Consider the following 20,931-nt stretch of genomic DNA (forward strand, 5'->3'; position numbering starts at 1 on the left):
GCTTCGGGGTAGGAATCCTTCTAATATCACCAGAGGGAGAACATGTTCCGATCTCGGTCAAACTAGACTTTGCCGTCACCAACAATGCCGCCGAATATGAAGCATGCCTCATCGGCCTACAAGCAGCCATATCACTTGGCATCAAGAGACTGAGGGTCCACGGCGATTCCTCGCTCATCATTAACCAGGTGTCCGGATCATGGAAAATCCGAAGTGACAGTTTAGCTCCCTATCGAGCGAGAATCAATCAGGAGGCCAAGTTCTTCGACCAAGTCGACTACTTCCACTTGCCACGAGAGGAAAATCAATTTGCTGATGCCCTAGCAAAACTTGCCGCGCTCGTCAACATACCTGACGACATGACATCGATGCCCCTATGTGTCGAGAGAAGGAGCGAGCCAGCTCACGTCTGTGCCATCAACAACGACGAGGAAAACCATGCCGAACCTTGGTACCAAGCCATCTTCAACTACAAAACCAAAAACGAATTCCCTCCTAACTCTGACCCAAGAGGACAAAGAGCCATCCGTTTACTTGCATTACAATTCGTAATAAACCAAGACCAATTATACAAAAGAACACCCCAAGGGATTCTCCTCCTTTGCATTGACCATCACAAAGCCAAAAAAGTCATGGGAGAGGTCCACGACGGAGAATGTGGCCCTCACATGAGCGCAATGATGCTTACCCGAAAGATCATGCAGTTAGGCTACTACTGGACCACCATGAAAGCCGATTGCCGTAACTACGTCAAACATTGCCACAATTGCCAAATCTTCGCCAACATACAACACATACCACCATCCCTTTTATACACCATGACATCACCCTGGTGTGGACACGGGCCCACGAGTTCGCTTGGGAAAACAAGCTTTTGCATTTTTGGAGTCGCCACCAATTTATTGTGGAAAATTGGAAACCGTTCGAATACTTCATGCCATGTCAAGACACAAAGTAGTGACATGAACACCAAGAACTCGTTACCCTTAGCATTCTATGTCTAGAATGACTCTCGTGGATGCCAATGAACACGGATGTTCACAGAGATCTGGAGTAAGGGGCCAGGGAACGTATTAGGAAGCTCTTTTGATCGAACACCTAATCCTGCCTGCCTCGATAGCGGCCTCTACTAATGATTAGGGAAAATCATCTATACTTGATATGTTGAAGGTTATATGCATGCAATGCAACAAACAACGTTTTAATCCTAACATGTGAAGAATTAAACTGAGTCGGTGAACATGTAATTTTAGCATACAATTGGGTCAAAGTAGGAATTTAATGTTGATTACATGTGAGAACATACAAACAATATGATAATAACAAATACAATAAAAGATACAATAATTGAAATTGCAATAATTACACGGGTTTGATTGATTTACGTCGAAAATACACTTAAAACGGATAATTTGAGAAAAGAAAGGAGAAAATAAATTAACGAACAGATTAGAGGTGATAATACGAGTAATAGTCGATTAATACGTAAACTAATAAACTAGGTCAAAGCAAAAATGGAATTTCAGAGACAGAACTCAACCTGGAAGAGGCGCAGCAATGCTGCGTCCCTTGGAAGAGGCGCAGCAATGCTGTGTCCCTTGGAAGAGGCGCAGTGGTCACTGCGTCTGTTCCTGAGGTGAGTTCTGGCTGTGAAGCCGGAACTACAAATTGTTAATATTTGTTGGTGAATTTAATGATTGATTAATAATATTTGACTCGAATGGAAGTGGTTTAATGGATTATTTACATATGAATTGGTCATAAAAACGATAAAAGACGGACTCAAATTAATTAGAACAAATTAATTACTAATTACAAGATAAATTTAATTGGTTAAAACTAACTAATTAAGTTAATTAATGTTAAATTTATTGATGATGATGACGATAAATAGATGAAAATATACCAAAGGCCGAATTCCAGAGACTTGATATTGATGAATCGAATCTCTAAAACCCGTATTGATTTAATGACGAAAACCCGCAAATATTAATTACTTGGGATTTAAGTCGGGAATTAAAAGATGATAAATTAATGAATTATATGTTAGAATTATTATGCGAACGAAATAAGAAACAAATAAGAAAACACGAAAGAAAGTAAACAAATCAACAGAAGACGAAAGAAGAAGAAGGAAAGCAGGAACGGCGGCAACCTCAGGAAGAGGCGTAGCAGATGTTGCGGCCCTTCGAAGAGGCGAATCAGTTGCTGCGTTCCTTCTCGACATCAATCTCCCGTTAATCCATAAAAAAGGTTTGAATAAAGGTTTTATAAATCGGTTTTTAAACATGCTTTCGACGTAAATCTTACAATGATTAGTACAAAAATAAAATACAATAATAAAAGATGGGATTTACACCCTCAGACTTACATGTTTGACGAAACGAGATTAACTAAGTTAACGATTAGTGATTGCTCGACTTGAATGTACGACGAAAGTGCCCTCGTAAGAGGAATTTAAACAAAATTGATTAAGTTGATTGAGTGGAGTTGGTCAAATTGGTCGGTCATGCAAAACGAGGCTGGTACTCAGAAGGATCCGAGCTTACGTGGTTGAAAGTTCAAGCACGTAGACACCAATAAGTAAAGAGCACGGTCTTAGAATGCAAAGGGAGAAGAGAAGGGCGGACACTCGTGTGAGAAATATGAGGAACGAAGGTCCTTATTTATACTAATCACACGGAGGAATTACGGTATAAAACTTTGGAAGTAAATCTCGAAAAGATCTTAAAATACGCAGAGAGGAGCTGGGGAAGAGGCGCATCAACCACCGCGGCTCTTGGAAGAGGCGCAGCAGGTGCTGCGTCCTTTCCCCAGAGGTTTCCTCTTGCGGAAGAAAGATTTTCCGCGTTTCTATTATGGAATTGCGGTTGATCTTAATTTCCTTATTATTTAAAATATAATTTGGGAAAATACTTTACAAAAAGATTAAAAGATTGAAATATGGAATAAAAATATCCGGAACATTCCAGAATATTCCGACTCAACATTTTAAACGGTTATCAGAAAATGAAGACGGTTTTTGACCCGGACTCCAAATGTACTCTAATTACTGTCAAAATGACCGTAACGGCGCGTAGATGACGACCAAGGGGTAGACACAATTATTTGAGCTATCACTTGACGATAAACTTATGAATTGTCATAAATCGTTCCGTGTACCAAACATGTGGCCTAATCATCACCGGGTGGTTTGCGGGAGGTGCAGAAATGAGGTATCTACAGAGCCCCCACTTTGACTGAGGCTTGGACAAGGCGAAAATCAAAGTATAGCCATCAGGTCAATCGAAGATTACAACCTGACGACTATGTCGACGCGAGGCGGCTCAAGGGGTCTGAGCCAAGGACCTATCGTCGGGAACATTTTAGAGTCTGTCGACTATCGGGGAGGGTCGTTTAAAGTCCATTAGACTACGTAACGAGGCTCGCCAGCCATAAGAAGAGATCATACCTGAGTCTTCTTTCTTTATCGGGAAGGTAAACGTAATATTGAAAGGGGGCAGCAGGACGTCGGTAGAAGCTATTGGGAGGAATCTGTTTGCGTCATCTCAAGCGAACTCCAGCAAAACTTGAGGTTGAGGTTGAACTCCATGTCTCGAGAGGAACAATCGGCTGTCATGAACTCTCGCTGGGGGAACATAATTGAGGTGTGTCAAAACACCTGTCAGAGAATATTCGCTCGTTGTTGCAAGCGAAGCCTTGATAAAGTACTGCGACAGTTCGCAGTCTTCTCGAAAATACGGGTCCGGACGAAGAATGAACATCTATTGGACCAAATATACGATATATGGTGTTGAGGAAGAGGCGCACCAAAGATGGGCCCACAAATAACGAACTTGTAACGAACTTTTGAAAACTAAGCTGGAGGGAAACTGAGGAAGAGGCGCAGCAAGAGCTGCGACTCTTGGAAGAGGCGCAGCACCTGTTGCGTCCTTTTCTGGGTTTGTCCCGTCTGAGTAAAAACTCGACAGAAACCCGCATTTCATTCATAATCATAAAACACAATTTCTCAAAAACTCTCTCAAATTCCAACCGTTTTCCGTCAAAATTTGATCAAAAGCTTGTATTTTCCATGACTAATCGAGGTATGTGTCTTATTTTTGCATTAAACTTCCGTTTTTGACTTGATTTGGACCGACAAATCTAGGGTTTTCGACCCTTATTGTCGAAAATTTGGGGCTTTTCCCCCAAATGATCTTGCCTTGTAAAATTGACTTTAGAAATGGATTATTGGTAGTACAAGGATCATAACCATGTGTTCATTTTGAATTTTCATCGAGTATTGAGCATTTGAGTAAAATTGTGACGGTTTCACAGCTGAGTCGTAAATTGCTTCGAAAATAGCCTTAGGATTGCCCATTTGTGACTAAACTTGATATTTGGAATCCTTGAGTGATGGGTAAACTTCCTACCATCTCGGAATTTTGATTTGTGACGACTTTTTCAGGGCACTTTTCTAGGGCATAATCGCCGTTATAACGAAATGCTGTCGAAATTTCGACTCGAACCCACGACTAGGCTCGAAATTAGGCTTCACTTGACCCATATTACCACATGAGCGGTCAGGTTTTGGGATAAATGGCCAAAGATGGCGAGAAAAGAGCGATTTCGGAGCTTTAAAAGCTTAAAAATCCCCTAACTAAGGCTTGTCGTCACTTGACGCGGCCTAATTCACTTTAATTTTGCAGGTGATGAGACTTCTACATCAGGGAGGACTCCCATGGATGTGGATACTGATTTTGACCCTTCTCTTACGTTCGAGGAGGCGTTGGGGCAGGCTTTCGCTGCAGTGGTGGCCGAGGAGGTCATCGAGGAGGAGTTTACTGAGGAGGAGGCCCCGAGACGGGCCAACGTCGGACAAGGTGGTCGTCACCTGAGGGGAGCACCCGAGTGGGCTGAGAGATGGGATAGCCGACATCTCATCTGGGTAGCGGAGAGTCACCTGTCCTACAGGACGGTGAAAAGCTTGGTAAATTGAATTCATCATTCTCTTTCCATCTTTCTTTTATTCATTCATTTGTCACTTCCTTTTTCCCTTTCATTTGAGCTAAAGATAGCTTTGCATTGAATCAAAATAGGAGGCCGGGAACATGAGATCCTTTTTCGGCTACACGACGATGATGGAGGCTTACGGGAGGCTGTCGGCGGAGGAGCAGACCATCATCGAGCTGGGAGCTTTTGGGGCCTAGGTTCGAGTGTGGAGGGAGATCAAGGGGAGGAAGATTCGGGCTAACCTTTGCCTGATTCGATCCTTTCTTGATCGGTTCTGGGACACGACCTTGACCTTTCACATGCCTTTCGGCGAGGTTGGGGTCACGTTGGAGGACTACGACATGATTTTTGGTTTGCCGTGTTGGACAGAGGCTGTGATGTGGCCGTCGACGGCCATGAGGGTGGACTCGGCTGAGGCTAGGAGTCTGATTGGTTGGAACCTAGCGGCGAAAGCTGCTGCGGTTCCCGAGTTGGTTCCGAGCTCCTACGTCAGGGATTACTTTGCTAGGAAGATCCCGACGACGGTGGTGATCGATGGGAGGGAGGAGGCTCCTCCTCCTTGTACTGCGGAGCAGAGAGCTCGTCTGTGGCTCTGGTGGTTCTTGTCTTCACTCTACCTTGGAGACAAGGGGGAGAGGCTATCGACGAAGCTTCTTCCTTTTCTTTCTGACTTGAATGACCTGGGTCGTTGGGACTGGGTTACTCCTGGATTTGCAGTCCTCACTCGCTACATGAGGGCCATGGTTCGTTCGGAGCTGGTGGAGAAGGGGACTCCTCCTGCCACTGTTGGCCCTAGACTTCTGTTGGAGGTATGAACCTTCATTTCGTATCATGAAAGATCATTTCTTTTCTTTATCGAATCGCGAAAAATCGTCATTGATTATCTTGTTTTGCAGGCGTGGGTGTACTCCTACTTTCCGGGCTTCGCGCCCAAGAGGACGGAGCCGGGGGCGAGAGCTTATCCCGTTGTGAGGGATTGGGTGATGTGTCGTACGAAGAGCCAGCACTCTTCTTACGACGTCTGTCGGCGGGACGTGAACCCCCTACAGCTGGGTGGCGTGAGTACCTTTTGATCACTTTCATTTATTTTCTTACTCACTACGTCTTCTTTAGAAAAGATCATAAGAATGACCTCTTGTTTGCTTTGCCTTAGTGGGTGCCCATGCCTTGGGTGGACTACGCTGACATCCCTCCTTTTGTGGCTGAGGTCCTTCGACCTAGGAGTTCGAGTCGGCTGCTGTTGAGGACGTCGATGGGTCCCGTGTGGTACTTGGGCGAGCGTTTGACCCGCCAGTGCTCTCGAAACCTCTTCACGGTCACGATCGATCCTCCTCGGGTGATGTTTAGGGAGCCTTTCGATGCTGAGAGGGAGGCTAACCTGGCAGACGTCGGCGGCGACGCTCTCCTTCTTCCCGACGAGGACTTGTGGACGCATGCCACGGGGGGCGCTTGGGACAAGCGTTTGCATTTGTGGAGTCGCCACCAATTTATTGTGGAAAATTGGAAACCGTTCGAATACCTCGTACCATGTCAAGACACAAAGTAGTGACATGAACACTAAGCACTCGTTACCCTTAGCATTCTATATCTAGAATGACTCTCGTGGATGCCAATGAACACGGATGTTCACAGAGATCTGGAGTAAGGGGTGAGGGTACGTATTAGGAAGCTCTTTTGATCGAACACCTAATCCCGCCCGCCTTGATAGCGGCCTCTACTAATGATTAGGGAAAATCGTCTATACTCGATATATTGTCAATTTATATGCATGCAATGCAACATCCAACGTTTTAATCCTAGCATGTGAAGATTAGACTAAGTTGGTTAAACACGTAATTTAGCATACAATTGGGTCGAATTGGGATTTAAATTGATTACATGTGAAGGCATACAAATGATATGATAAAAGAAATACAATAAATACAATAATGAAAATTACAATAATTACAATGGGATTAATGATTTATGTCGAAAATACTTTTAAAACGGATAATTTGGGAAAGAATAAATAAATATACGAACAAATTATGAGTGATAATACGGATAATAGTTAGTTAATACATAACTAGTATAGGACCCGTGCTACAGCACGGCATTTTTAAGATTTTGTTTATATAGAGGAAAATACAATAAAATTGCATTTGCGCATAAAATATATGGTACTTTTAAGTTAATGCTATAATATAGTAGATATAATATTAGCAAGGAGGAAAAAAATAAAGTTTATTACCGTAAAAGATAGTTGAAACTCACTTAGTCTTGTTCCTAACTATCAATAATAATACTATAATGTTAGATTAATAAGGGGTACTAATTTATGAAAATAAATTAGATGTAAATTATAATTTAAAAAACCTATTAACCTTATAAAAAAACGGTCGAAATAATTTTCTACGCGTTTAAAAAGACGATTTTAAAATTATTAAACTAAAATTTCACTTTCTATTTCATATAAGAAAATTCATCAAAATTTGACACATATCAAATTATTAAACTAATTGATACTCCATATTCATTTAAAAAAAAAAAATGTAAAATCTAAACCTTATCCAATCCCTCACCAAACCCATCCATTACCCCTTTGTTTTCATCAAAATGTCGATCAAATCTCATCACAACAAAACTCATCCCACCGCCGGCGATATCCATCGTTACATTCCACATATCATCAAACTCGACAGTCTAGCTATCAACAATGACCGATCTACGGAGTAGTTGGAAATCCTTTCGATCAAATCCAAAGTATATTTGTCTTCAGCGATGGATTACTCACAATCTGAAACCGATGCATGCATTGACCATCCTCTCAACCATCTTACTTCCAATCATAATCAAATTAAGGTAATTGGAAATCCTTTCGATCAAATCCAATCGGATTATTTTATCTTAATTCGTTCTCCCATTTACTTATATGTAGCCTTGTTATGTGTGTGTGTATTTATGTGTGTACTAAATTGTTAGGGTGGCAATGGGAAAGAGTGCATTTAGGAAGATGAGCTTAGGAATCTTATTGCCCACAAAGATGAACCAATCTGCTATGATGGTTTTGAACCATCTTGTCGTTTGCATATTGCTCAGGTAAATTTGTCCCCTCCGATATTTTAAGAGGTCTTTTTAAAGTTTGTAGAAGAACTGTTTGAATGGAAAGTATTTACTTTCTCTGTTTGCTGTTCAAATAGAAGAGCTGTTTGAACCAAAGACGGATACTAAGAAACCCGACAGAAGGTAGATAGGCAAAACGTGCTTATTTTGGATTGGAATAGTAACTGGTAAGCTACTCAACATTAATTTTATTTTCCATAAAGGTACAATAATCTTGCCTGTTGTGTTGTTTGTTGTTGTTTTTTAGTCAATAAAACAGTACAGACGGAATACTATGATTAGATCCTTAGTACATAGTATAAGCAAGGCCAAAAGTTTAAGATAAAGTTTACTTATTATTTTAAAAACTTGATAAAAGGTATAACAACAATAAAAGAGTTACAAATGATTTGTTTCTGGAAGAAGACATATTTCAGTTTGATGAAACTGAATGATGGCGATACGAAAGCCCGGGTCAATCTGAAATGTAAAGAAATTTGTGTAAGTTCATATTTGTACGACACTATTAATTAAACATATAAACATATCAATATAATTCGGATAGGCGAACCAAATCTAAATAATAACTTACAGTGACTACAACGCGTTCGTACTCGCGTTACTGATCGTCATCTAGTAGTCCCAAGGCATAACATGCTTGTCTAAAAGTATCATATAACACTCCATTTACGGTCCTAATATCTTCATAAGATGTAGGTCCTTTAACATGGTTAAGTAATATCCTAAGGTAGTACTTTTCACCTGAATTTGGAGCCACATCATAAATTTTACCTATTACTATTCCACGTGTTCTGCGACACCACTCTTTAGTATCCATGTGCCACACATATCTTGTTGGAAACTCTGCGTATGTTAGTACTCTGGAGTTTTCATCTTTGCTATTATGATCCATCCAAGCCAAAAACATATCTTTTGGCGTATTTGTGACATTTTCAGTTTCATCTTCATCCCCAAACACAACTATCCGTTCATCAGGGAGGTGGAAACTTAACCTCATTGTATAGGGCATTTTTTTTGGTTTTTTGGATGTATAAAACTATAATATTTCAGTCAATACATAGCATATGTTTGTGACCTATATATGATAAGTATTTTTTGGATAATAGATTTTGATTTTGAAAATTCATAAAGTTTACATATTTGATTTGATTTATATATTCAAAATGTCAAATTATGGTTATTAAAGATATTCTCACAAATTTATTTTCATAAAATACGAAAATGATATAAAAAGTAAAAATACTCAGTGAACTGATTTTAGAAAAAAAATCTTTAGTTAATCTTACAAAGTCATGATCTTTATCAGTTTTAGTCTTGGCTCGATTCTCCTATTTTATAAGATGATATCTTGTTTATTATTTAGTTTAGTAATTAGGAAGGTGTATAACTTTGGAGGAGAAATCTCGACTAAGGTCAAATTCAGATTACTTTTTTAATTTAATTTATATTGTCTCAGTATTAAATTTTGGTAAGTATAGATATTGTCCTAATTTTACAATCTTTTTACTTCTTCACATTGTCTATGAAATATTCTCAGTATTCCTCAAAAGAAATACACTGATTTTAATGTTAAAAGGAAATTTGCATATTCTTCGATTTTTTTTATATATAAAATATATGATGTCGTATGAAAATGACATATGGTTTATTCTTAGAAACTCTAAAAAAAAAATTCATATTCCTTCAGTCAAAAGTAATTTCATAGGCTATATATTTAATTTTTGAAAATCAAAAAATTTTAAAATAATAACATTTTTTAATTTAGTAGAATTTTTTCAATTTATTTTTAATTTTTTTTATTATTTTGACGGAATATAGTAAATTAGATTATAGTTTAGCTTTTTTTTGGCAACTTTATAACTTAAATTTTCATTGCGGTAATTAAATTTATAAGATGGTCTTTTTGGAAAATAGTTTGAGTTAAACAGCTATATTAACAAAAGACACGATTTGTAGTAGATTGGATTACTCTAACACATGTATAAGTTAAAAAAAAAGATATATCTGCAAAGTATAGATAGAATAAATCTAGTTTAAACATTTAAGCATTATGACACAATAGCGAAGTTCTTACCTCATGAATTATGAGGTCCTCTAACCTCATGCCAAGTTCTCGAACACTTCCTTGTACACTACATTGTCCGTAGTGTTTCCTAAAACATTCTCGTTGTTGCAAATCAATATCTTTAACCCTTGTTTGCTTGTGACACGCGACACAGCAACGTACAATTGCCCATGACTGAAAACTGGCCGTGGTAGGAACAACCCAACATGTGACAACGATTGACCCTGGCTCTTGTTTATCGTCATCGCGAAGGATACCACAATCGGGAATTGCTTCCGGCGTAGCTTGAAATGAATTTGCGTAGTATCAGACGGGCTTAGTGTCATTCGAGCAATGACGACTTTGTGGCCAATATTTCTACCTGATATTATTTTTGCCTCAATCACACGTTCACCCAACCTCGTAATCACAAGTCTTGTACCATTGCATAATCCACCTGCCTGGTCTAGGTTTCTTAATAGTATTACCGGAACACCAATCTTTAGTCTTAATTCATGATTTGGCATCCCAGAGCATCTTATACTATTTAAGAATTCAGTTGAATATGCACTCTCATCAAAAGCATCCAATATTTGGGATTTGCAAATGCTATCAGAACTTAGGTAAATCTTCTCTTCACCTGACACTTTTGAAAGAATATAATCATTTACCATATTAACCTCTTCATGAGTAGGAGCAAGAATAGCTCTTTCCTGAAAATAGGTTGCATTCATAAGGTTATCTAGAACCGACGGATATGTGCTTTCGACAATGGCAACAATTGGGTTTTGTCCTTCTTGAATAAGCATCTCAGGTGGTATTTCTATGGTTGCTTCCCCGTCATTAGGCTCACCAAGTGTTCCATCTCCTAACTTTAGAATCCAATCTGAGAATTCAGATACTTCACGTAAATTCACCTCTTTATCGCTTGATAAAAGCCTCATATTTTTGGTCGTAGGAGAACTTTGCAAAAACTCCACAAGTAGGATGCATTGATTGCGGAGTGAACAATGTCTTGCCTGCTACCTTTAGGGATGACCGGCAGGATTTGCCGGAAATCACCACCAAATACTACGACTTTGCCGCCGAATGGCTTATCTGGTGACCGGAAGATATCCCTCAGACTTCTATCTAATGCTTCAAAGCAAAAGCGGTTTAACATAGGAGCTTCGTCCCAAATAATAAGCTTTGTTAGACGTAGTAAGTCAGCCAATTCGGTCCCTGGTCTGATTTCACATGTTGAGCTCTCGGTTGGACTTAAAGGAATACGAAACGTTGAATGAGCAGTCTTTCCTCCGGGTAGAAGTAGTGACGCAATACCACTTGACGCAACAGGTAACACTATGTCACCACCTGAGCGTAATGCAGCGCAAAGAGTTTTCCAAATAAAAGTCTTTCCTGTACCGCCAAAGCCGTAAATGAAGAACACACCTCCTGTACCTTGCATAACTGCCTCCATAATCTCATCAAATATTCCTCTCTGTTCCGTGGTCATCTTTCCGAGATTGAGTTGACATTCTTGTTTTAAAGCCTTGCGGTCGTATCCACGCTCTAACTGAATAAGTCTGTTATGATCATTATTTAGAAGTTCTTCATCAGCAAGTGGCATATTAGGGTGATTTTTTAGAGTACTTCTATTCTTTTGAAGTATCTTTTCAATCTCTGCCAATGCAAGATTTCTTAATTGATCTTCAGTAAGTTGTAAATCTGCAGGTATGAATAAATAAATGTAAAAAAGAAATGTTAAGCGTGACATAAATTTTAATTAAATTATTTATAATAATATAAATGGTACAGTACCTTTATTTTGGAGGAAACGCCTCTGATGGTAGAGAATATCTTCTGAAAGGTACTTCCATGATCGCTCCCAAACTATTTCAGGTCTAGCCATGCTTCCGGACATCAGTAGCGTCGCAAATAAATATCTCATGTAATGTGCTGAACCCCATGTACTTACCTCCTCAATCGCATCAACGTACTCGCGATCATCATCAAGTAGGCCCATAGCATAGCATGCGTCTCTGAAAGTATCATATGGCACTCCATTTACTGTCCTTATATCTTCATAGCATGTTGGTCCTTTGACATGGTTTAGTAGTACTCTAAGATAGTATTTTTCACCCGAATTTGGCGGCACGTGATAAATTCTACCTATAGTAAATCCACGTTTTCTAGGAGTCCATTCTTTAACTTTATTATTCCAAACATATTTTGTTGGAAACTCCACGTATGTCAGTAGTTTGGCATTCGCATCTATGCGGTTGCGGTCCATCCAAGCCAAAAACATTGTTCTATCCGTGGAAGGTCTTTCTATCACATCTTCAATATCATCCTCGTCCTCAAAAACCACACTTTGTTCATCAGGTAGGTGAAATCTCAACCTCTCTATAGGGGGCCATCTATAGTGAATTGGAAATCCGAGAATCCGCCACACAGCTTCACATGCTGAAATATAACGACAATCATAATAGTTTTTAATTTCATCAATAGCTTCATCAGTTTGTGCATGTGAAACTGACGCAGTGACACGATCATGTCCTTTGTTGATATATTTGAATAAGTACTTGATGGAAGATGTTTGATTGCACCTCTCTACGTTGATGTGAGCACGATACTTTATCAAAAGTGTAGGATTATATGGAACAACATTTCTATTGTCTAGAAGCTTTCCTTTCTTTCTTACACATCTACCATCATCCCTCCTCCTATAAACTGGAAAACCATCCTTATCCACAGAGGTGTGATCCGAGAACTCCTTTGGGAAGTACTTGGAGCATTTCCCATTTGTCATACACGGTGATTGGATGAAATCTCTACCACATGGACCGTGCATCATATGTTGTGTTACAACACGATACAAAAGGGGTTCACTTTCTTTGTCCGGTATCTCAGCTGCAATAAATTTGTCAATGTCCTGTGGGTTTTTAATTTTGTCATCTTGATGCAGCCACAGAACGATATGAACGTGTGGTAAACCCCTTTTCTGGAATTCTACGGTGTACACAACTGCATATTTAATAAAAAGTCAAGTTTTTTTAAAAATATAATAATAAAATATTCCTTTTCTTTAATATTAATATGACGCTGTAAGAACAAAAATATAAAAACGTACCAGCTTGCACCTTGCCGAATATATTTTTATTCTTGATGTCGTTGATAAGCTGATCAAGCTTTATCTTGAATACCCGAGTTATTATGTCAGGCCTCTCATCAGGCGTGAGACCTCGCTCTTTGACATGTCTTACAATTTCAGGCCACAATGGATTACATGTGAAAGTAATGAAAAGATCTGGGAAACCAAACCATTTACAGTTTGCCATAGCATCTCCATAATTTTCGATCATGAACCGATCACCATTAGGGAAGGACGAAGGTAACACAAGCCTTTTACCAATGGATGAAGAATCATTATCTCCTCTATTAAGAGCATCTGTTAGATTCCTCTTAATGTCAGTTCTGAATTTTTTTTGGTTCATTCTAATATATGTGAGCCTTTGACTTTCTATCATTGTGAAGGCATCAACCAAAAATTGGTGGAATAATTTGCGCGCACATAATATAGTAGTAGCCTCACCCAATCTTTCATGAATTCGATAAGCAAACCATTCCCTCATACTAATCTTTTTCCTCTTAAGAGTTGTGTTACCATGAAAGCCTATCTCAACTGTATAACCATCTTCCCCTCTAGAAAATAAGATAGGGTATTGCATAGCAAGATATGAAGGATGAAGTTCACTAATTCTCTTCAATCTGCCGTCTTTTCTCTCAAGAACTAAATCTCTTACGTCAGAGTTTTCAACGTCTCCAACTATTAACATTGCAAGCTCATCTACAGTTGGTAGGTTGTAAGTTCGAGCATCTTTTTGCCTCCTCCCTATGAGCTTTAGCTTGACATTTGAATCATCATCATATCCTAAGCGATCTCTTGCCATTCTAAATGATTTTGTCAAGTTGTTATATTCATCTAGCATGTCTTGAATACTTTTGGCGATGTCCTCGCTCAAAGGATTTTTACTGCAATTTGAAAAATACCATTAAATATTTATATTATGGGACAAAAAAAAATCATTATATACTCAGGTAGTTATAAAATACTAAAACTGAGTACCTGAAGTAAGACATTCTGTTTTTGACCTCATGGTCAGTATCATATATATATAATTGAGCGAATTTTGGAGTCGAACCATCTTCTGGTAAAAGACTCCCTATTCGATGGTAATTTTGACCATGGAGCCTGAAAGTATATGGTCCCCTCCCTTGATTGATTGAATTATCAACCTTGCCTCCCATGGATGTAAATGAAAACATCATGTTGTAAGCCCTTATGTTTTGTAAAAAGTGTTTACTTTTTACGTCATTGTTAGAATAGAGATCAGTAAGAGTTTCTGGTGGGCTTTTTAATAGAGGTAAGGTGATATTCCCATTCCCGCAACATAATGTGAACTGAGGAGATGTAGTGTTTTGACATTTTAATTTTCTTTCTTGGTACCACATTTTTGCTTTGCATTCTGTGCATGTCCATATAGAATCGCCAATGTCCCAATAACCTACAAAATTTAATGTGTCAATCATAGTAATAAATTGTATAATGAAAAAGTAGTAAATTAAAAAAATTTATACCTTCATAATCATCTTCAGAGTCACTTGATTCGTTGTTATCATGCACCACCGTGGTACTGTTTGTGGTGTGATCACTTGCAGTTGGACTCATTAGTGCATCAGTTGTATTAGTGGAATGTTCCAATTCCATTTGATCAATTTCTAGATCAATGCTTCGAGTTACTGATCTAATTATTCTTCGGCTTTGAATAACATGTTTGCCAGGTGTGAGAAGTGATGTGACAGGTGACCTGCTGGAGCTACCGTGCGAAGCTTTTTTTTGGATGCAATATATGGTGAGTTTTTCAGTTTTAATAAAATAATGTGAATAATATTAATTCTGCATACAAAACAAATAAAACACAGAACTACACTACAATAAAATCATTACGTTAATACGTACATGTGGGTTGCTGTGTTTGTGAACACGGTGCATGTAATACTCTTTTGCCGGAGGATATACGATATTTAGGTTTGATGAATTGTGTACAATAAACTAAATATAGCAAACAGTAAAAAAATGTATCGGTGAATGTGCTTAATGTTAAAGTTGTACTTACAATTGATTAAAGCGTCTCTAGCGTTCTGAAATTCATTCTCTGCATAAGAGTATAAGGTAAATGATATATGTATCTTATATCTTGGACATACGTTGAACAAAGTATTACTACCTTTACTGAAATACGGGGATGATCGTGTGTTACTTATATGAAGGCTGTCACACTGAGTGTTAGTAGTATCCACTAATTGTGACCGTGAGCCTGACAGTTTACATATCAAGGTAAATGTTCAGAATTGAATAAAAATATCAATCAAGGAAATTGGTAGAACATCATAGTAGCATGTCTGATAATCCGTCGTAACTATTAAAACTACTTGTAGCAAATATAAGGATGTACGTATTTAATAGAACAGGTGCTGTTAATGTTTACAATGTACTGTTACCTGGAGTGTAACGATTTGTAATGTTTGACAGGGGTGATCGCGTGTGACTTATACAAAGGCCGTCATGAATCCCTGCACATATGAAGGTACCTGTTCAGAATTGACATAGCTCATTTACCTACATAAATATAGAGGATTAACTTAGTTTTACGTATTGCATTTATTTTACCTGGTTGAGCGTTGGTTGTTCGTTGACGTTTCTGTTTGGGTACATCTTTCCTGTTGGATATATCATGATTTGATTTTAGTTTATCCATGATCAACTTAAGCATGCACAATTTTACCTTTCTGACATAAATTAACAATCTCTACCATCTCTCCACTAATAAGATTATAAACAATTATTGTAATCAAATATAACTATATTAGGGAAGGATAATGATTTCCTTGATCTTTGGCTGAGAATAGGGAAATTGCATTAAAAGTAATATTTTTGAATTTTTTTTGTGTAATATGGTATATTTACAGAATATACCATATTCTGATATGGGAAAGGATAAAGATTTCCGTGATTTTTGGGTGAAAAAAGGGTAATAACATTAAACATGGCATCCTTCATGAAGAGAATATTATTTTGCATTTCCTTCCATACAAATTTTTTTTGTTACAATAAAGGCGAAGAAACCTATGTAAAAAATAAGGAGGCTTCAGTATTCATCACTATTTTGAGTATTTTCTTCTTAAATTGTCTGGCACAGGCTTCACAGTTCACAGTGCATGTTTATGTTTACCTTAAGTTCACAACTTCTAATCAGTTATAAAATCTAATGTGTGATCGTAAACCTGATGACAACGCTAATTGGATTAATACTAAATTAATGTTAGGTAATCTCTGAAAATAACCTGTGAAGTGGCGACATCATGTATAGGTTCACCTTCATTAGCAGGTAAAGGGGACAAAACCTTTGCACTTCTCTTTAACTTTTTATGATCATATTATGTATAGCTCCTTTGATTGTTACTTGGTTTTTACCAATGTCTATGTAGTTTTTGTTGGTGTCCACTGTCCAGGTTAATGAAATGTTCATTTGAACGATCTAACGGACATACCAATACCGAAAAAAATCTTATTAAACATTGTCCAGGTTATATGATTTACTTTATATTTTCATCCGTGGATAATAATTTCCTTCTTATTTACCTCATTAATGCGCTGGTTTTTTACGACTAAACTGAGGTAGTTAGTTGTCTGATGGAGTTAACTGATGTCTATGAAGATAAATATGATAAATCCAGGGAAATTCATATAAATTGTGTCACAATAATAAATCTCAAATAGCAAATATCAAAATCATTAATCTAAATGTGGTGATTAGAAACCACTTATTCAATGAAAGTTCTTACTAACTTCTTAAAAACTCTAGACATCCTTTTCGACCTTAACAACAATCCTTGGCCTAATGGCTGAGCTCTGGCCTTCCTCGCCTAGTATATATAGTTCACCGGGGACAACCTCTTCTATTCCTCTCTTACTTGGGGTTATGTTGCAAGCGTCGCTTGAATTCATCTCACTATTATCACCAATGACACTCACACTTTCATTTTCGTTGATGAATGATATAGTTTGAGACGTTCCAGCAGTAGCAGTTGCAGCATCACTCACATTGTAAAGCTGTAAGAGAATAGTACAATAATTTAAAAAGAATAGTTTGAAATGTGACGGTAGCCAAAATATTTATTTATTGCTATAACCAAACCTCTTGTGTCTGTAAGAGGGCAAAGTGTGCACTCAACAACTCAGGATCATCGGTTATGCGACTGACCGTGTAAACTTTATAGTTTTTTGATAAGTTATATTCGCTAATGTTAAGCTTGAACAGGAACTGTTTCTCCAGGAGGTCATCAAACTCAATAGGAAAAAGTCCATCCTCGCCATTCTGCAAAATTTGAATAACACAGGTATACATAAATTAATATTTGTTTATTCATGATTTAGAGATTAATAGGTGTGGAAATAGCAGACCTTGATCAAAGTTTCACGTAAATCTACAGCCGTATTTTGTATCAATTGTATCATTTCGCGACAAAACATCAGTAAGGATGCTGAACCACTGTCATCTTCAACTTTAAATACAACCTTGTATCTACAATTTTTTCAAAGGATTGGATGAATATGTGTAGTGTATTTAATTGGGTAAAAGTGGAATAACATATGATATTGCTTACAGTTTAAGTATATGTTAAGGTGGACTTTACCTCGTGGAAACAAACTTCACTGTCTTCTTGCATTTGAAACAGTAGAAAGTTCCATTATCATTCATGGTAACCTTTGTAGCGCACAACTTGCAAGATGAATAGAACCAATCATGTTGTGTCTCTACACGTTTAATTGTCCCAACCACGGCACAAAAGCAAGGCTGCATATATAAAATTAAAGTAGATGTTATAATTATGTTATTTATTAATTAAATCACCCTAATTATGTCTTTTACCTCTTTTATGGCCACGATATCAGCAATTTGAACTCTCTTGGTCAAACTCAAGAATTCCTCTTGAATGGACAATGATCGACCTACACCTATTTCTTCCAGAAGGTAAGCATCGTCATCCGTATCTCCATATCTAAAATGCAGAGTGTTAAATTCCTGATGTGATACGCATATTTGTAGAATTTCAATTCATTTTATAAATGCATACCTTTCTAAGAAAGAAGTTGTAGCCTCACAGTCTTTGTTCAACAATAGTTTAGTTGCGTAGAATGAGTTGGACACATAAGGAATCCCTATAATAGATTTGGGTTAATAAAAGAATATCCAGAAAACTATATGTTTGAGAAGCTAATAATACATGTTAAAAAGATTTACTGTTGAAATATTTAAGCTTGGCAAATTGCACAATGACAACAACTCTCTTTTCTGGATGAGAATCCACGTAGTTGAGTAGCAAGTCGACATAGTCACCCCATAGCAAGACCTCTAGGATAAGTGAACTAAAACAAAACAAATGACATGGTCAGAACTCAGAAGAGGTTATATTAATTATATTTATAGGGATGAAAATTATAAATTCAAATTATATACTTTTCATCACGTAGCTTGATAGTCATTTTTTTCGTTGTTTTTCCATCCTCATCTCATACGATCTCAACGGGGCTCTTACCTTTCAGACAACCAATAATATCTGCATATAGAGATATTGAAAATGTTGTAAATGTAGGGACATATTAGCAATAATTTTAATAGAATTTCATATTTATTATTAAATTTATGAAAACATACCAATGAAAACATTAGGCAATGGCAGTTGGTCAAAGATATTTTGAAAGGAAACCATTTCAAAACCAAATTTATCAATTCCTATGGGTGGACAATCTTTTACAGATGTGTTTCTGTGAAAGTTGATCTTCCATTTATTCTTGCATGTTTTCAACTTGTCATTATTTTCAAGTACCAAAAAATTGGAAATGGTATAAAGTTCACCCTCATGAATGAGAGGTCGATATACTCTAATCAGCTTGTCCTTCACAGATGCCTGAATCTTGTCATTCTGTAGCAATATAAATGTAGAAATTAATGTATTGAATAAAAAAAAGTAAAAAGTAAATAGATATATTTATTACCTTTTCATCTAGAAGTATCATTTCAATACGGCATATCTCTTTGGGATTAGTCCATGAAGGTACTTCATATAGTCTAGCAACCCTGACTTTGATTCTCCAGGTTTCCTTGCTATTGTCAATATGACCTATGAGATTGAGAAGTCGGGCTTGAGATGCCATTGGTAGTAGTTGAAAAAATATTGAAAAAGTATTGAGATGTCGATGAGTTGTGGTGGTATTGTTACAGGATTGTGATGGTTATATAGTTATATGAAGATATAATATTGTGAATGGAAGGGAATTGAATATACAAACCTTGCCTCAAATATAATATAATGATATTTTCTTATATTTGATCAAATGAATTGATATATTTGACTGCAGATTTTCAGAATTGAGACCATATTTTGATCTACAGTATTTTTGAATTGATATATTTGACTGCAGATTTTCAGAATTGAGACCATATTTTGATCTACGGTATTTTTGATCTACAGTTCAAGAATAGGTATATAATTGATCTACAGTATTTGCGGAAAAAATATTTTGGTTGGTTGTAATGAGATCTGCGAAATTATGTAGAAACAATTTTTGAAGCAAATGAAAAACCAAAAAAATATTTTGGTTGGTTGTAATGAGATCTTGTTATACGTGAGAATGGTGGTGTAATCAGTGGGAAAATATTTTGTTTCCATACCTAGAAAAGTCAAACAGATTTTTTGGGTTATACGTTGAAAGCAATTTTTATGGTGGTGTAATCAGTGGGAAAATATTTTGTTTCCATACCTAGAAAAGTCAAACAGATTTTTTGGGTTATACGTTGAAAGCAATTTTTTGGTTATACCTTGAAATAAGTGTGTTTCTATATTCTTAATTAGATAGTGGGCTCAACTCAGCAAAGGCCCATTAATCAGCATCTTATTTGTGATGACTTATGTACATAAAGCACGGGCCCATTAAAGGAGGGGGGAGTTGGGCGGGAAACTACTAAGAGATTTTTATTCTCTTAGTAGTAGGGGGGATTAGTAAACTAGGCAAAGGCAAAACGGGAGTTCAGAGACAGAAATCAACCAGGAACAGGCGCAGCAGTTGCTGCGTCTGTTCCTTGTCTCAGTTCTGGCTGTGAAGCCGGAATTGCAAATCGTTAATGTTAATTGGTGAATTTAATGATTGATTATGAATGATTGACTCGGATGAAAGTGATTAATATGTTATTTACATGTGATGGATGGTCATAAAAGCAATAAACATGAATGCAACTAATTAACACGAATTAATTATATGATTAAAATGGTTAATTAATGAATTGAACAAACTAATTAGGCTAAACAAGACGAATTAATGATGAATATGATAAACAGGTGGAAATATATCAAAGATCGAATTCCAGAGATCCAATATGAATGAATCGAATCTTTAAAACCCGGATTGACTTTAATGACGAAAACCCGCAAATATGAATTATAAGGGATTTAAGTCGGGATTTAATGGCGAATTAAATACTAATGATGATGAATAATATGTTAAATTATTATGTTCAAATCATTACATTAAAGAATTAGAGAACAAACAAAATAAAAGAAACGAATTGACAAAAGACGAAGGAAGAAGAAAGGAAGCAGGAACTGCGGCAGCCTCACGAAGAGGCGCAGCAAATGCTACGTCCCTTCGAAGAGGCGCAGCAGTTGCTGCGTCCTTTCTCGACGGTTAT

At 37.2% G+C, this 20,931-nt stretch overlaps 1 long non-coding RNA gene across 1 annotated transcript; it reads left to right on the forward strand.

The window, feature by feature from the left end:
• Positions 1-7,475: 7,475 nt before the first annotated feature.
• On the forward strand, positions 7,476-19,811 carry LOC141622787 (uncharacterized). Its single transcript, XR_012533100.1, has 8 exons — positions 7,476-7,833; positions 7,954-8,070; positions 8,172-8,261; positions 14,963-15,033; positions 15,714-15,768; positions 17,503-17,581; positions 18,138-18,216; positions 19,668-19,811. It is a non-coding gene; the product is annotated as an uncharacterized LOC141622787 (long non-coding RNA).
• Positions 19,812-20,931: the final 1,120 nt, after the last annotated feature.

The sequence above is a fragment of the Silene latifolia genome, chromosome X (genome assembly GCF_048544455.1).
Source record: "Silene latifolia isolate original U9 population chromosome X, ASM4854445v1, whole genome shotgun sequence".
Taxonomy (NCBI): Eukaryota; Viridiplantae; Streptophyta; class Magnoliopsida; order Caryophyllales; family Caryophyllaceae; genus Silene; species Silene latifolia.